The sequence below is a fragment of the Astatotilapia calliptera genome, chromosome 1, assembly GCF_964374335.1.
Source record: "Astatotilapia calliptera chromosome 1, fAstCal68.1, whole genome shotgun sequence".
Lineage (NCBI taxonomy): Eukaryota > Metazoa > Chordata > Actinopteri > Cichliformes > Cichlidae > Astatotilapia > Astatotilapia calliptera.
In genome coordinates this window covers 22,570,285-22,585,403 of record NC_137422.1, presented here as the reverse complement: position 1 = coordinate 22,585,403, position 15,119 = coordinate 22,570,285, and the positions used below count along the sequence as shown (strand labels likewise).

At 42.1% G+C, this 15,119-nt stretch overlaps 1 protein-coding gene across 1 annotated transcript in view; it reads left to right on the top strand.

The window, feature by feature from the left end:
• The window catches only part of zfhx3b (zinc finger homeobox 3b), an 86,720-nt gene that overhangs the window by 15,262 nt on the left and 56,339 nt on the right, over window positions 1–15,119 (top strand). The gene's annotated exons all lie outside the window — the stretch shown is intronic.

Here is a 15,119-nt window from a genome sequence, read left to right as displayed (position 1 = left end):
ATGAAAGCAAGGGATTCAAGTGCAGGCTTTTGTTCAGCATAAGTACTTTCACACGTTTGTGTTTTAAAATTTTCTTTTCAGTCTTCACATGGATTTGCAGAGCATTCTTTCCTCTGAGATCTCTGAGACAGCAGAGGAAGTCCTCATAGCCACTGAACTCTTAAACTCACAGATAATATACTATCATCCTTCACTGCCAGCCCCACAACTTTTTTTTTTAATAATTTCACCACAGTCAACAGTACCCGTAAAATTAAGGTCTGCTGAATAATTCAAACTCTGATTTTTCCTTCAGATGGCCTATCTCTGTCACAAGATAGGAATTTACTTAATTTATGCTTGTTAGGTTGGAATAGTCATGTTAAAATAATTTGAACCATAAGGACTGTCTGTGTAGCTACTGTTAAAACGAGAACTCCGGGAGCCGTTAAAGTTTGGACATGAAATTGTGAGATCTGGAATGCAAATGATTATTCAAATGATCAGTGTATTAATTTGCATGCTGAAAGCATAAGGGAGAGAGCATCTTAATAAGTTATGTAAAGCAAAGTATTTTATTATTTGTTGATGTTTCAGGAGTGAGGGCATATTAATTTTGCAGTTGTAAGTCCCAGTGTGACCTAAATCTCTCTCTTTCGCTCTCACTTTCTCTAACTCTCGCTCATTCACGTGCACACAAGCACATACACACACTGCTGTCATTATCATAATAATCACACACTCTTTTCTAACAAATTTACTCCCTACTCTATATATCAGAAAGCCTCCCTATTCTTCATAGACCCATCAAATAGACTCCATATAAAAGACCGAGCCAACATGATGTCACCAGTTGGTTTGTGAAGCCTCTGTGTTATTTTGACTGCTGCCATGCTGGGGGGGTTGGAGCCAGAAGTGAACATATTGGTACAAGAGGGTGAAGTGCTACATTATTAGACAATGCTAAACCTACAAATTAATGCTATATGACCTCAGTCTCACAGAGCTGCAGACTGGTTTGTGCACATATGACAACTATTAGATGATAGGGGAAAATGTTCATGGTGAGCTAGGTGAAATCTGTGTGGTGCAACACACAGTGCTGCACCAAAAAAACTCTCTTGTGACTGCTTTGATTGCTAGCAGATTGCTGCTGTCATCAGTAGTTTGCATGGACCATGCAGACTTGCTTGGCAAGTGTTTGCAGGTAGGTTGGCATCATCCATGCATCCATGTACGAGCAAGTGCTGTAATTTCTTAGCAACCAAATCATTTGCAAGTATATTTTTCGTGCAGCACCATATATGCCCTTTGCAACCCAGTTTTACGTAGCGACTACGAGCAATCTCCAGCAACCGCTTGACACATGACACATTTTTCCCCAGCAACCTGTGGTTATTAATCATTAACTAGAGTTTCACTGTTTGTGAATAATAATAATAATAATAACAATAAAGCACACAGCAAGCCATATTATTGGTCAGATAATCGAATTAAAAATGCTCCAGATGTCACCGACAGCACTAGCATAGTGGAATTTCCAACACTGAGACTGAGAAGATGAATGGCAACTATGATCATAAGTGACCACACACCAAACTTTCAGCCCTAATCAAATGAAAGGGTTTAAAAACCGAATGCCTCAATACAATTGAAATGAAGTTAAAAATTAGCTATTGAGACTGTGTACGTGGCTCTTTCTGGTCAGTTTTAACATGGGAATTTTTGGGAATTGACTCACTTTTGGATCATTTTTGAGAACCGCTTTTTTTGGGCACACCTCTTTCTCTCTTTTTTTTTAATGGGAGATAAAATGTCAAAGCATCTGGAGTTGTGTTAAATGGACTTAAACCATAGAATTACACTTTAAGCAGTTCAACCTTGTTGAGTGAGGAGCTAAATAATGACAAACCCATCAGAACATGAAATTATGCTTAAAAAAGAAAAGAGAGATTTCCAAACCTGCCGTTTGTACTTTCTTACGGTCTTCTCTTACACATCAAATAGAGCTTATCATTCAATTTTCCTCCATTTGCAACCTTTTCTCCTTATTCATGGGCTCGATTTCTAGTCTGTGCCATCATTACCGTCTAGTTGGGTGAAAGGACAGAATAATTTGGGAATAGATTTTATGATATTTAGGATTATCTTTGATCTTAGGGGATTTTTGAATTTCTTTGAGTCATCGCATTAGATTATATGTGTGTGAGTGAGGAGCCTGTGAGGATCTATTTTGTAAAATGAGACCAGGGACTAAAATGTCTGCATGATATGAAATGGAAAAAGCATGTGTGTTGTGAATTCAGTTCAAATAATTTATCATTGAAGGAATGAGTGGCTTATAGCAGAATACTAACCATTTGTGGTGCATGTTGTTAAGAGAGATCAGTCTTTACATCTGGAAGGGAGGTTAGGGCTTTTTAAATGAGAGAGCCAGCATTGGAGTATTCCCAGTATTCAACTTAACTTTTAAATCATTAAACATGATGAAGCCATCTCCACAAAGTCAGAGGTTTATATACGAAAATCAAACACCATCTGCCATCTCTGATCAGAAGCAACAGCCATCAGGCCAGGGTTACCAAGGCAGAACAGGAAAAGCCATTAACTGCCAATCACTGCATCGATCGACAAGCCAGTCCACCACTGCCCCCCCACCCCCCAACCCCCTCACCCCCACCCCTGCCTGCCCCTACCCACAGACACACACGCATATGGTTCATCAGCTTTTTACTGTAAAGGGGACACACGCACGGGCATACTTTTGCTCAAACCTTGAACTTTTCGTGCACTACATGATGGGAACATTTGGTCCAGTTTGTCTCTTCTCTGCTTTAGACCGGATTATCTTTCTAATGATCTCGAGTCTAGATTGCAGGATCAACATTCTGTTCAGTTTAGATAAAGGCAGTCTGACTATTTCCTTTTTTTTGTATCAGATCGGTAAATCCAATGTGTTACGAGAAGGACAGAGGAGATGCTGCTCAAAAGATTTCTCTTTCTGACCGTAGGTCGGTAATCTCCTCATTACTGAAATGCATCTCAGTAAAGTCCATTGCCCTGTCAAAGTGAGAGTGGACACTCCATTCTGCTCGATCTACCTCCACATTTTTTGGAGACAACCGATAAAAAAGGGAACTAATAGAGTCAGTGAAGGGCAAAAAGGAAAGAAGATTGATTTTTCTTTTCCCCCCTCCTTCCATTTTTAATGGTGTCGCTAGAACTAAGGGTCATTAGAAAATATTTACCTACTTCCCAATTTAATGGAGATACTGTATATCAGAGTAATCTGGATCAGGGGTCAGAGCTGGGGGGAGCAATTAAAGCATAAAGATCCAGAAGCTTAGGGCATGTTGTGTGAGTGTAAAACACACAAACAGACAGGTTGGCTAAAAAGAAGCCAAAGGCAGCACACATTGAACATGGTTGTATTAATTTATTGAGTTTTGTTACTGATGAACTAGCGATGCGCAAGTTGGGGGCACAACTTTATCCACACAGCACAAAATCCACACGCTGACATTCATTGTTTTGTTCATGGTTTGACTCATACAATTCATTCAAACATAGCAGTTACAAGCCTGTGATAAGTGAGATATGTGCTACATGCTGCATTCGTCTCTTATTCATAGTCAATTTGCCATCTTTTCTTTAACCCAGTCTGGTTGGTTCAACCTTCTCTGGGGCCACACAATAGCCAGAGACAGAACAGATATGATGGATGTGGCCTGGGGCCTATATGCTCGCTCTGCGTCTGCGGTGGCCTCATCTACACATCAGCCACAGGGGGAGGGAGAGAACGCAGCGGGGAGGGAAGGAGGGCAGAGATACAAACCAGACCAGCCATTTTCCTCGTTCCGCTCATAAATATTTGTGTGGCTGATTTATAAACAGTGGAGCAAGAGAAGAGATCAAAGTGAACTGTAACGCTTATATATAAAACCAGAGGCTTTTTTTTCATGACACTGTTCTACACACCATGCTCATACCTATTAAAGACAAAGCCATATATCACAAAGTATATTGGCAAGAGTACTGAATGGCCAGTCACACTCTAGGGCTCAAGCTTCTTCTAGTTCAGACTCTAGTTCTTATAGCGTCGCCCTGCAAAACACCAGTGAATGGACTTCAGTGTGTGTTGTAGCTAAATTTCAACCTGATCCCAAACTGTATCTCTCTTGAAGTTAGTGACCTCTTAGAGGGAGTTTAAATGGCTGCAGTAATGCTGGGAAGCCATAAAAAAAGTCATAGCAATTCTGAAGACTCACGGTGTCTTGGTAATCATAAATAGCTTTCATTGGCTACATGTGCTGATTCAGGCAACCAGCTGGTTAGAAGCAACACAAAAGCCAAGTCTCCTTTAGGCAGAGAGGACGGATTGGGGTGGGCTGGGGCCCATATGTATACATTTGGTATATACAGTGTGTATCTGTTTGCTGGGTTAGACTACAGACTTTGCATAACTTCTTGTATTCAAAAGCTAGCAGAGACGGATAACTCCCCCTATACCCCCCTACTCCCATCGTGCAATCGTATATCTCCCGCCCTACCATAGTACCCACCCCCACCATTCATTCTTGGCCTAGTGCAAATGTGAAGGGCAAGAGGTGCTCTCTTCTGCCACAAGCTTTCTCCCTGATTAATAACTCTTCTAGCTGGCAGATGCAGAGGAGCACCATGTAGATGGCTGCTCTGTGACCTCTGTGGGAGGGAGAATACTATGGGTAATAGGATAGAATAGAAAGGCCCCCCCATTTGTTCACCAACAGGGAAAGATGTGCTCAATGTGGCGAATCTTGGGGATAGTTGTTGTCATATAGCCCGTCTCTCTGACAGTATGTCCGCATGTGAGTGCCTGAAGTCATCAGGCTTCTGTGTCTTTGGCAACACAGCAGCACTTTACCCAGTACTTGCATAAAACAGTTTCAAGTATGGATGTTCTCTTTTTTAAAGACTCCTTGAACATTTTTATTCTTGGTGTGTGTATTATGTAACGCTGTTTTGTGGAAGCTTTTTTTCTCTGTTCTATAGCACTTCTGTGAAGTCACCTGGAAACTATATGATGGTGATCTTTTCCCACCCAGTGCTGCTATCTTTAACAGCAGCTAGATAAAGAACACTTTTTCCTGTTCATCTACCTAAATTCTGTATATACACGCTTCTGATCAGGTAAGCACTGGAGGAGGCCTATAGAGAGAGTATGGTGCAGAATGCTTTACCCCTGGTGTGTCTGAGTTTCTGTGTGGGGAGTTCAAAGTCCTGCTGAACATCAGATCAGAAGGCTGATGCTGAGTGAGGCTGACTAGCTACAGCCTGTGGTCTGGGAAGGGTTACTGAATTATTACTGATGGTTTCAGGGGTAACTGTCCGACCACAGGACTGGGGAATATTAATCATTTATTTGATTGTCCGCATGTGCTGATTAATCAATTTGAGTAGGATCTGCAGGATTAACTACCTTATTATTCCCCTGTAGGAACAGATAAGAGATAAGGCTTTAAAATATCATATTCCATTTATCATTTATTTTTAGATCCCTGCTGATGAGGGTGAAATAAAAACTGGGGTGAGATTAGGCAGAACAGCAACATGGGGAAACTGTTGGGAAGAGGATGAGAGAAGTGAGAGGAGGGAAAAAAATGTGAACTGCAGCGTTGATTATTTTTGAAAATGGGTACGAGACGTGGCTTTGTATTACTTCAAAAACGGCACAGAAAAAAAGTTGTGCAGTGAGCGAGAGAGCAGAGAGAAAGAGGGGCGGAGAGACAAGAGGAACAGGAAGTTGATGGGAAAGTGATAGCTGTCTCCACCTGGGCTCTAGCCTGAGCTGTGTGGTAAGAGAGAAGGAAAAGCAAGAGAAAGGAGGGAGCTTCTGCAGTTGAAAGTGTGCTCTGGTCTAGGTAAGTTTCACTCTCATACCAAGTATTGTTAGCTAAACTGATCCAATAAGGACACTATTCCTGTTTACCCAACTCAATATCTATTCAGCATATAAATTCTCAATCTGCCAACTGTTTAATGTGTTATGTCATGTGGTAATGCCTTTGATTCCAACATGCCTCCGTTTGTAAATACAAGAGGCACTCAAAAGGCTGTGGTTTTCCTTACAAGCATGGCGCCCCCGGCGCTTTGGTTGGGAATGCACTGAGAGGGAGAGGGACTGAAAGAGTAAAGGAGGGAGAGCGAGAGGTGGTTAGAAACTGTACACACTTCCCGTTGCTCTTCTGCCAACCCCTCTCCCTGCTGCCTCTGGTTGCGCAGGCAGAGAGTGAGTGAGAAATGTGAGAGGGAGGAGAATATCCTCTCTCCTGGCTGCACACAGCACCATAATTATGCACTTTTCAGCAGGTTTTACCTTTAACACTTTCCTCCCGGGGTTGAGATTAGTGCGCACCATGCTTGATTTACTGCACAATTACTGAACAAGAGCTCTGTCTAATCAATAAACAGGAAGGGGAAAAGTGGTAGGCTTTGAAGTATAGTTTGAGATTTTTTGCACGATTGAGCAGTGTATATGGTGTGGAAAGTAAGGACGGCTTGGCGGCGATGCCAGGCTGTGAAATATAAGTTATATCAGCCATGCCTCTTTGCTTTACCCACTCTGCAAGTGTCTTTACAGTGCTCAGCTACTGCAGTGGGAAACAACTTTTTATGGCACAGGAGGTCAGCAGCAAATTGTGCTGGTATAATAAGAATGCGCTTCCAGAACAATATATCAAAATCAAGTCATCTCATAAACATATGAACGATTTTCATTTTATACCCTATATGCACACATGAGAAAGGCGATCTTGTGTGCCCAGTATTAGATGTCTGTGAATGGGCAGCCAGCTCAGTGACCTCCATGATGACACTTGTTAATGGCACACGAAGTTATTTTGGGAAGCTCCAAAGACCGTTCATCATCAAGTCTTTCTGGGGCTTATAAAGCTTTCTTGCCAGCATGACCAAAGCAATAGGGCTCTCCCAATTAGTCTGGTCTTTGTTTGATTTTCAGTGATGACAACTATATCTCTGCTGTAATTATGCTGTGCTGAAAATGATGAAAGTTTAGGTTATTGATCCTCAATTGATCCCCTTGATCAATGAGCACTTTTGTTTCTTTTTCATGGAAAATGGAGTTATTTTTCTCCCCCTCTCCCCTTTGGCTAATGAGCGGCAATAACAGTGACCCTGTTAAGAAGTCCGTCTTAGCAAGGCCACAGGAAGTACAGATGGCGCTGGCTGTGTCCTTGAGGTTGGGGAGTGGGGCCACCGTATTAAGCGCCACTTTGTTTAATATTTTTCTACTTGAAAAAGGTAACAGTTTAAGCACTGATTACTGAACAATGAAGAGGAAAGCTAAAAGGATGTATGTGGCGACTCTGTTAAACGTGTTTTATAAGTGCAACTGAGAAAATAAATATCCCATATTATGGAAGTGATGGTATTGCCGTTTAGTGTTAAGCTTTCGAGTATCTACACGCAGAAAAAGTGAAATGTCAGGCTTTCTCTCATTAAAGTTTCAGCTTTTAGTTGGCAGGTGAAACTGGTGGGTGTTTGGTGTATGAATTGCTTGAAGAACACTCAACAGCAGTTTCACCGCAACAAGGTACTTCATGTTCCATGCAAATAGGCCCACATATAGAGCTATTCTGTATATTCACCTCCACTCAACCCCACTCATTAATTTTCATTTTAAGACGAGGACCTCTCAAAAGCCACATTGCTCCTTTTGTTAGTGCAGTGCTACTAATAAAGATAGCTGCATAAGACTGGGTTAAATATTGACACGGGCTGAGCACATCATCACTGTTCTTAATTAGCTGGTGTCTCTGCTGAGCTTGTGTGAGGGCAGTGCATGAACAACCAAACATTTCCCTTTACGAGATCTCAAACACCCTCTCCCCAAAACACATTTTCTATGAATTTTACATTAAAAAGGATACAGAGAAGCCAGATATATACAGTGTTACAGCTATCACAGCCTTATTGCGTAGCCTGAAGCTGTAACCAATTATGTGTTAATGAAATATTTACACTACCAAACTGAGAACGCCAGGGGTGAAAGCTAGATAATACAAGCCTGAGGAGGCTTGATTCTGTGTCTCGTCTCTCCCATTACGTCAGTGCAGAGGTGCTAAAGGAGATCAGCTAATGACAATAGACTCGGCAAGAAGAATGTCGGCACACCTGCAATTTAGCAAGCATGGCCCTCGGTCACCTGTAATGCTGTGAGGATGTTTAAGGCTCTTTTTCTGAGTCGCAATGGCCGACAAGTGGGAAAAAGGATACATCACTAACACTGACACGAGATGATGGCCGTGTTTAATTTCACCACCGGAGGTCTTTATTTCTGCTGGATACTCCCTCGCCAGATCTGCATACGCTGCAGAGTGTGATGTTTGTTCTCGAAGACTAATTGTATTTGGTACAATCCCATCCTGCTTCTTGCCGTTTCCTCATGTACTCATGTAGGGTTCATTCTCCAAACTCTTTCATCCTTCATCTCCATCTAACAAGCTTTCTGCCTCTCGTGTTCAGAGCTGCTCCTCAAGGCCACACTGCCATTGTCTGGCTGTCAAGTGACAAATGAGTAGCAGGGAGGTGTTGGAGACTTTTGTCAGCTGGACGGGTGCAGCCCTGCCTCTGCCTCTACGTACTCACACACCAGTGACCTACAGTACAGCATAGTCCAGATCTACTGTAGTCAGTCATCTTGTTCTCATCTAGTATTCACACTCGCTTCCATTAATAGGCCTGTAAAGCTCTCCTCAGACAACCTGAGCAGCACCTTTCATAAATTCCTGAGATATCCCTCTAAATCACACGGAACTCGTTCTATAGGAGTACAAGGGGATTCTGTTTGATTGATGGCTTTGCTTGTCTGTAGCCAAGCTTCATCAGGTACTCCTGTGGTTTGCATTGCAAACATTCACAGGAAGCACTTGAAAAAGCTGTATACGCACGGGGGTCCAACACTTGTGTAAAGCTAGATATGATTCAGATAGTCTTTCATGTTGGCCCATTTTCTTAGCCAGAAGATAGGGAGTGGTTTATAGTTTAATATTAGTGGCCTCAAGACGCTGTTATTACTGCTTGCAAAGAAAACTCAAAGAATGGGGTGGGGCATTAAGAAGTTAAGTTGTTGCTTTGGGTGCCGAAAGCAGGTGTGTTTCTTTTTATTCAAAATACCTGCCTGTTTTCTGTCTCTCGTATGAAAATCACATCGCAGCCTTTTCGGGTTGCTTTAGAGATGAACATGTTCAGGTTTTGTCTCATCTTTTGTCTCACCGGCACCTGTCACAGTCAAAAGACTGAGATCAACACAAAACTATTTCTCTTCCACCTGAATGTCCTGAGTCTTTATTGTAAGAGAGTAACACTTTATGCAGTGAAACACAAAATCTGAATATTGCAGCCTGCTGTGTGCCTCCTGTTTTGCTTAAATGAAAATCAAAAACATGTTCTTCCGCAGCCCTGTACAAGTAATTATTCTCACCGCTGTCCAAAATGGAGGGTTGTTATGTTGACACAGTACTCTGGGTAATGGAGAGAAGGGCCAGGGCAGGTCCTGATTTACCCCATTCAGCTTCCAGATGGTACCTTGCCAGTACACATGTCATCAAGTGGCTGTAATAGTTGTTTGGGTACCCCCGTAGCTCCACCCTGCTCTCGCCTCCTGCAGGCAGACTTATTGTACTGCAATTTTGGCAAGCTCCTCCCAGCATGGCTTTCATAAAAGCACCAGGAGGTTAAGCTGTTAATTAGCTACTGAAAGAGGAGGCCAACAGCTTGCTGTTAATTTGCTTTACTCTTTTTTTTTTTTCTTATTTGGGGATTGACATCATTTCCTGCCTGTTTTGGAGTCATTGCTGTGTGTCACAAAAGCAGGACCCAGCTCATTAATAGGGGGAGAAATGTGTTTATCTGCCTATGATTAGAAGTGCATATTATGTATGTATAGCCATGCTTATCCAAATGTTCTTAATGAGAGAGACCCTGGACGCCAGAGTGGGGCTCCTGTGGGCATAGGCCCAGGCTCGTTATCACCGCACAGGGCATTGATCTCTCTACTGCCTGCCTGCTTACTTATCCTCCTCCTCCTCCTTTTTCAAAGACAGTGAGTCGCACATGAATTATGTGGACACATTGATCAGCTGATTGAGAGCTATTGTTTAGAGCCCTGGGTCATTATTGAAGGAGGGATTACCCGACTCTTGTTTTGTGTGTGCATGTGGGAGAGTGTATTACTCAGCTCCTTGTCACAGCACATACTCCCCTTGGCTCACCTTAGATTTGCAATGGCTGCACAAAAGTGCACACACTCTTACACACAGAGCACATACAGCAGCCTACATAATCAACATGGCCCAAATGACTGCCTGCATTGATTGCCTTCCCTCTGCAATTATGTTCCCATTGTTTACTTTCTAGCATCTTACTCATTCAAATGGAATTCAATAATTATTGCTTTATTTAATGTTAAAGTAAGTAAGAGTGGTGGGTGTGGAACACCAGTAGCTGCATTGTCTTTAAGTGTCTCCATGACCCCTCCCAAGCTACTTTGTTTTATAGGCCCATGTTAAGTCATCCTCTCCAAGGACACCTACAGTGATCCATCTTTACTTTGCTGCCCCCACTTACGACACAGAGGTCCGTTTTGTTTCTCCCTTCCCTCCCAGAGACAAATATGCAGCCTGGTTTTATTCACCGGTAGTGATGGATCATTTCTACAGCAAGACAGTAGAGGAAGCAACTTAGCACATTATGGGCTTTGAGACAGAGGGACAGGATGCAGACGAGGGTTGGCAGGTATTAAAGAGTAAAGGAAAAGAAAGGACGAGGGTGGAGATGAGGTTCAGGAAGCAGTAGGTATGCAGTTTGGCCTGGAATACACAGTCCCCTTAAGCCACAACCTAACTCTTAGGCATGTTGCAACTTGCAGTGGCTAATTCAAAGCAGCCACCACACTTGGCACCCAGTGGGGCCTGTGGTTGGAGCTGTTGTTCGTGCTGCTGGCAATCGGGGAAATCACAGGCCAAACTACGAGCACTCACTGACTCCAGTCACAGTCGCTCTCCTTTTCTTTGCTGAATAACCTGCTTCTATTCTAGGGGAATCCCAGAATGCAGATTCACGAAGTTCCCAACAAATCTGCACATGTACAAGTATACTTTGGCTTGGGAGGAAAAGGGTCATCTATTTTGAAAAAATTCAACTTAATCCCAATTTACATAATCTGTTTTAAATTTAAATTAAACTTTAAGATTCAGATGTCAGTTTTGGCCAACTGCTTTTTTAACTAATCACTTCATATATTTACACATTGAGATGGCCTGGAAATATCTTGAAAACACTCAGCCTTAAGTATCGTACAGCTACAAAAAACTGCTTTGTATTTACACATTCTGACATGAAGCGGGATTTGTCATTCCCAGACTTTGATATTATGAAGCCCAAATGTTCAATGATTTAATATTGTCAGCCTGCATTCATAAAAATGCAGGTAACAGTCTCCATTCCTCTGAAGGTTGTCCTCCTGAAGAGCGACGTGAGTATTGACCTAATCGGCTTATCCACTTGACATCCATATTGAAACTTTATGTTTATTTTTCTTCTTAGTCTTCTTTTTCTTGTTTGCATTAGGCATGCCAGATGCTATACTTTAAAAAAAAAATTTTTTTTATGGTAACCACAAAGCTTTGGTCTGTTTGGACACGAAAATCCTACCTCCAGCCCCAGACCAGTTTTGAGTCCTGCAAAGTGTTTGTGCTGCTGTGCAACACTTTTTCTCACTAAGAGCAGATTCTTTGGTTGTCAAAACACGTGATACTATTTGAAGATTAGGCACAGGTATCAAGTTGCCTCGATGAAGAAGCGATAGCACAAGGTGATTTTATCATCCCTTTGTCTTTAGTTGCTTTTTCAACCCAACCGGCACATTTCATTGTCTCCATTCAGAGTGTAATACTTCACTGATTGGAATTTTTGCATTGTTTTTGCTATATTTGAATAACAAAAAAAGCCCCCCAAAAAAATCAAAAGTACCCCAATAATAACTTCTGCGATTTAAAGGACGTAATCTTATCATAGATCTGCTCGAGTGCTGTGCACTGCATTGCTTCAGGTGTGAATTGCAGTTTAAACCATGAAGCACGCACGCACACAATCATGCATACACACAAACACACACACACAGACAAGAGCTTTTAGTACAGAGAATCAGGGAGACAATTACAAAGCAATATCCAAGCAGATACTCACCAGCTCTCTCACAGAGGGAATTTGGCAGCTCTCTTAGAATTGATAGCTATTTAGCTCACAGATAGTCATCTGTTTTAATGCATTAATTTTGTATTAACAGCACTGCCAAATTTAATGTTGGAAATTAGGGTATGATCATAATGGTATACGGCTGTGTATGTGTGTGTGTGTTTGTGTGTGCGTATTTGTGCGTGTTTGTATGCGTACATTTTTGATTCTCTTTTTGTCTATACTTTTGTATGTGTTGTTACGTGTACACGTTGTATTATACGGCTCCTTTGGGAGCCATTCTTTGGAATTACCGGCTTTCTGTCTCCCTTCCACCCTTCCAGTAATGCCCACCTCCATCTTGTGCTAGCTGGACTCTCTCTGCAACCACACTGTTTTGTGTTAAAGGTCCACTTTTACTTTGCATTTAAGTGGATGGAAATGCAGATGTATGCAGTGCTCTGGGTGGGTGGTGAAACTGATACAGGCATGCGTTGCCCACTCAGAGGGCAAGGTGCACTGTAGAGTTGTGAGAGAGAGGATGGGGTGGTGCTCACACCGCCCCTGTCCCTCTTTACCTGAAAAAGCACCGAGCACTGCTTCAGCCTCCACAGCAAGAGGTAAGGTGCTCCATCGAAGAGAGAGGCTTAAAAAAACTATGACTGCATTTCATTTTTTACTGTAACAGCTGCTACTGTACAATGTGAAGCTTCAGAAAGCTCGCTTATTTAGCTGTTTTATTAGTCGCAGTTTTGCAGCACTTTCATTGCCTTTAATCGTGTTTAAAAATCTCCCAATCACTGCTGCAATATTTTTAATATGTTATTATATAGGCAGCCACAAACACTCGCCCAGCTGAATCTCCTATATAACTCCTGTAAATTCCTAGACAGTTCAGTGGTATTGAATCCATGCCACTGACCCAGCCAGATTCCCCCCATTATGCTCCACAGCTCCCCTGTAGTTGGGGCCTTGATAGGGCAGTTAGAAACCTAAGAGCCAGGCACACCAACTCCTCCCAACCCAACATGACTTTTTCATTAAGCTGCCAAATTCCTGCACTCCAGTTGGAGGTGATTTATCAACTGGGGGCTTCATTGCAGGTTCATAGGAAACAGACATAGGCCCTGTCTCATACATTATTATGTTTCACATTCAAAGTGTATATGCATGTGTGCACACAATCGGAAAAGAAGCTGGCCCGCAAGCGCACTTTGTCCAAGCAGTTTGTACAGTTAGATAGATCATAGTCTATCACGCAATCAATATTAGAGAAAGTGTGATATGATCAAATGCACATTGTTGTTCATTGGTCAAAAGTATTTTTTTTACACCATCGTCCTCTCCCTAATACTGAATGAGCGGTGACCACCTCACTCTCCTCTCTCGTTCACGAGCTCTGTAAAGGGCTCCAGACTGCTTTGGGTCATGGCCAATATAAGAGATGGGGAAAGTGTTGGTTTACAGGTGTAACCATTTGACATTGTAGACAGAGCTACAAACAACGGGGCTAGCCAGATCTGGCCCTGTTGAGGACATCTTCCTGGCCAGTCGAGGTTTATAGTGAATTATGGCTGATTCTGGGGCAGGCAGTCTCAGGTTCACTCCTATATAAACCCTGTGCTTTTTATGGGAAGCTGTAAAACTCCCAGGACTTTTTTTTTTCTGCCTCATGAGACTAGCTTTGAAGTCTTGGTCAGGTGCTGTCACTTTTTTAAAAACTGGTTTTCTTGCAGATTTTTGGAGTCTTGAGTCATTTGCAGCAAGAGCTCCTTTTTTAAACTTCAAGACATCTGCTATGACTAAAAGAAATTTGATTGATTTGATGTCATCTATAACCAAATCTGTCTCTCAGATTTCTCTCTGCCTTAGTCCTGATGCAATATTTGTGCACAGAGGAAAAGGAGGAAAAGGAGGAGCCCCCCCCCCCCCCCCCCCCCCCCAATATCCAGCAACACCTATTCATGACATCATGGATGGCTTAAAACGAGGCGAGAAAGGAGAGCACACAGAGCTTTTTACAATCACCTAATAACTCTATTACACTGAGCCTTGGGGCTCACAAAGAGGAAAAAAAACCTCCTATTCCTTTTCCTGGAAGCAGTGTCTTAATGCACATTTTAGGTGTAGAAGTGAGAAATATGAAGCCAAAGAGAATGAAACACAATAGCTCAGAAAACCCCATAGCAATATTAGAATATTGCCAGAAAATTAAACATTAGGAGAAAGGGACAAGAGCTTTTTAGGGAGGCATAATATTGTTATGACTTTTTTTTTGCCAGCCTGTCAACACCTGATTTAGAAGTAATGTGGTTAAATGTGTAATGTTTCCATTGCTTTTATGTCTTCCAGCCAGCCAAACAGGCCGTCTAGTGCAGGAGAGGATAGTTCAGTGTCTTCTTGACGAATGGTTTATAAAGGGAAACTGACACATAGAAGATAATACTGTTTGAATGTATAAAAATGGTATAGGTGAACGTCAAGGTTAATTTTCTTCAGTGCATTTTGCCTGGTTAAAGAAACAATGTACAGGATTTTCTTTAAAAAAATTATATATATATATAGTGTTAGATTCAAGGGAGTGTTGTGTTTACAAAGTAAATGACAATTGAAGCATATTATAGCTTTAAAAATTAGCAGAAATACCTTTCAGTGTATCCAGCAGTGTTTCATCCTTATTTTGGCCTTCGTTGAACAGCTGCTTCACTTGTACTGTATGTACTAAAAGGTATATATTCATCCACAATCTCTCTGCATAAGACACTCTGCATTTTACAATTATTTAGTTGTACTCTCTCAGCATGCCTCACAGGAGACACAGGCGCCAATAAGATCAGAGGAAAAAGAGGAAAACTTTTGGTGATTGACATCGATTGCAGCCACAGAAATCCACAGCGAGACTGCAG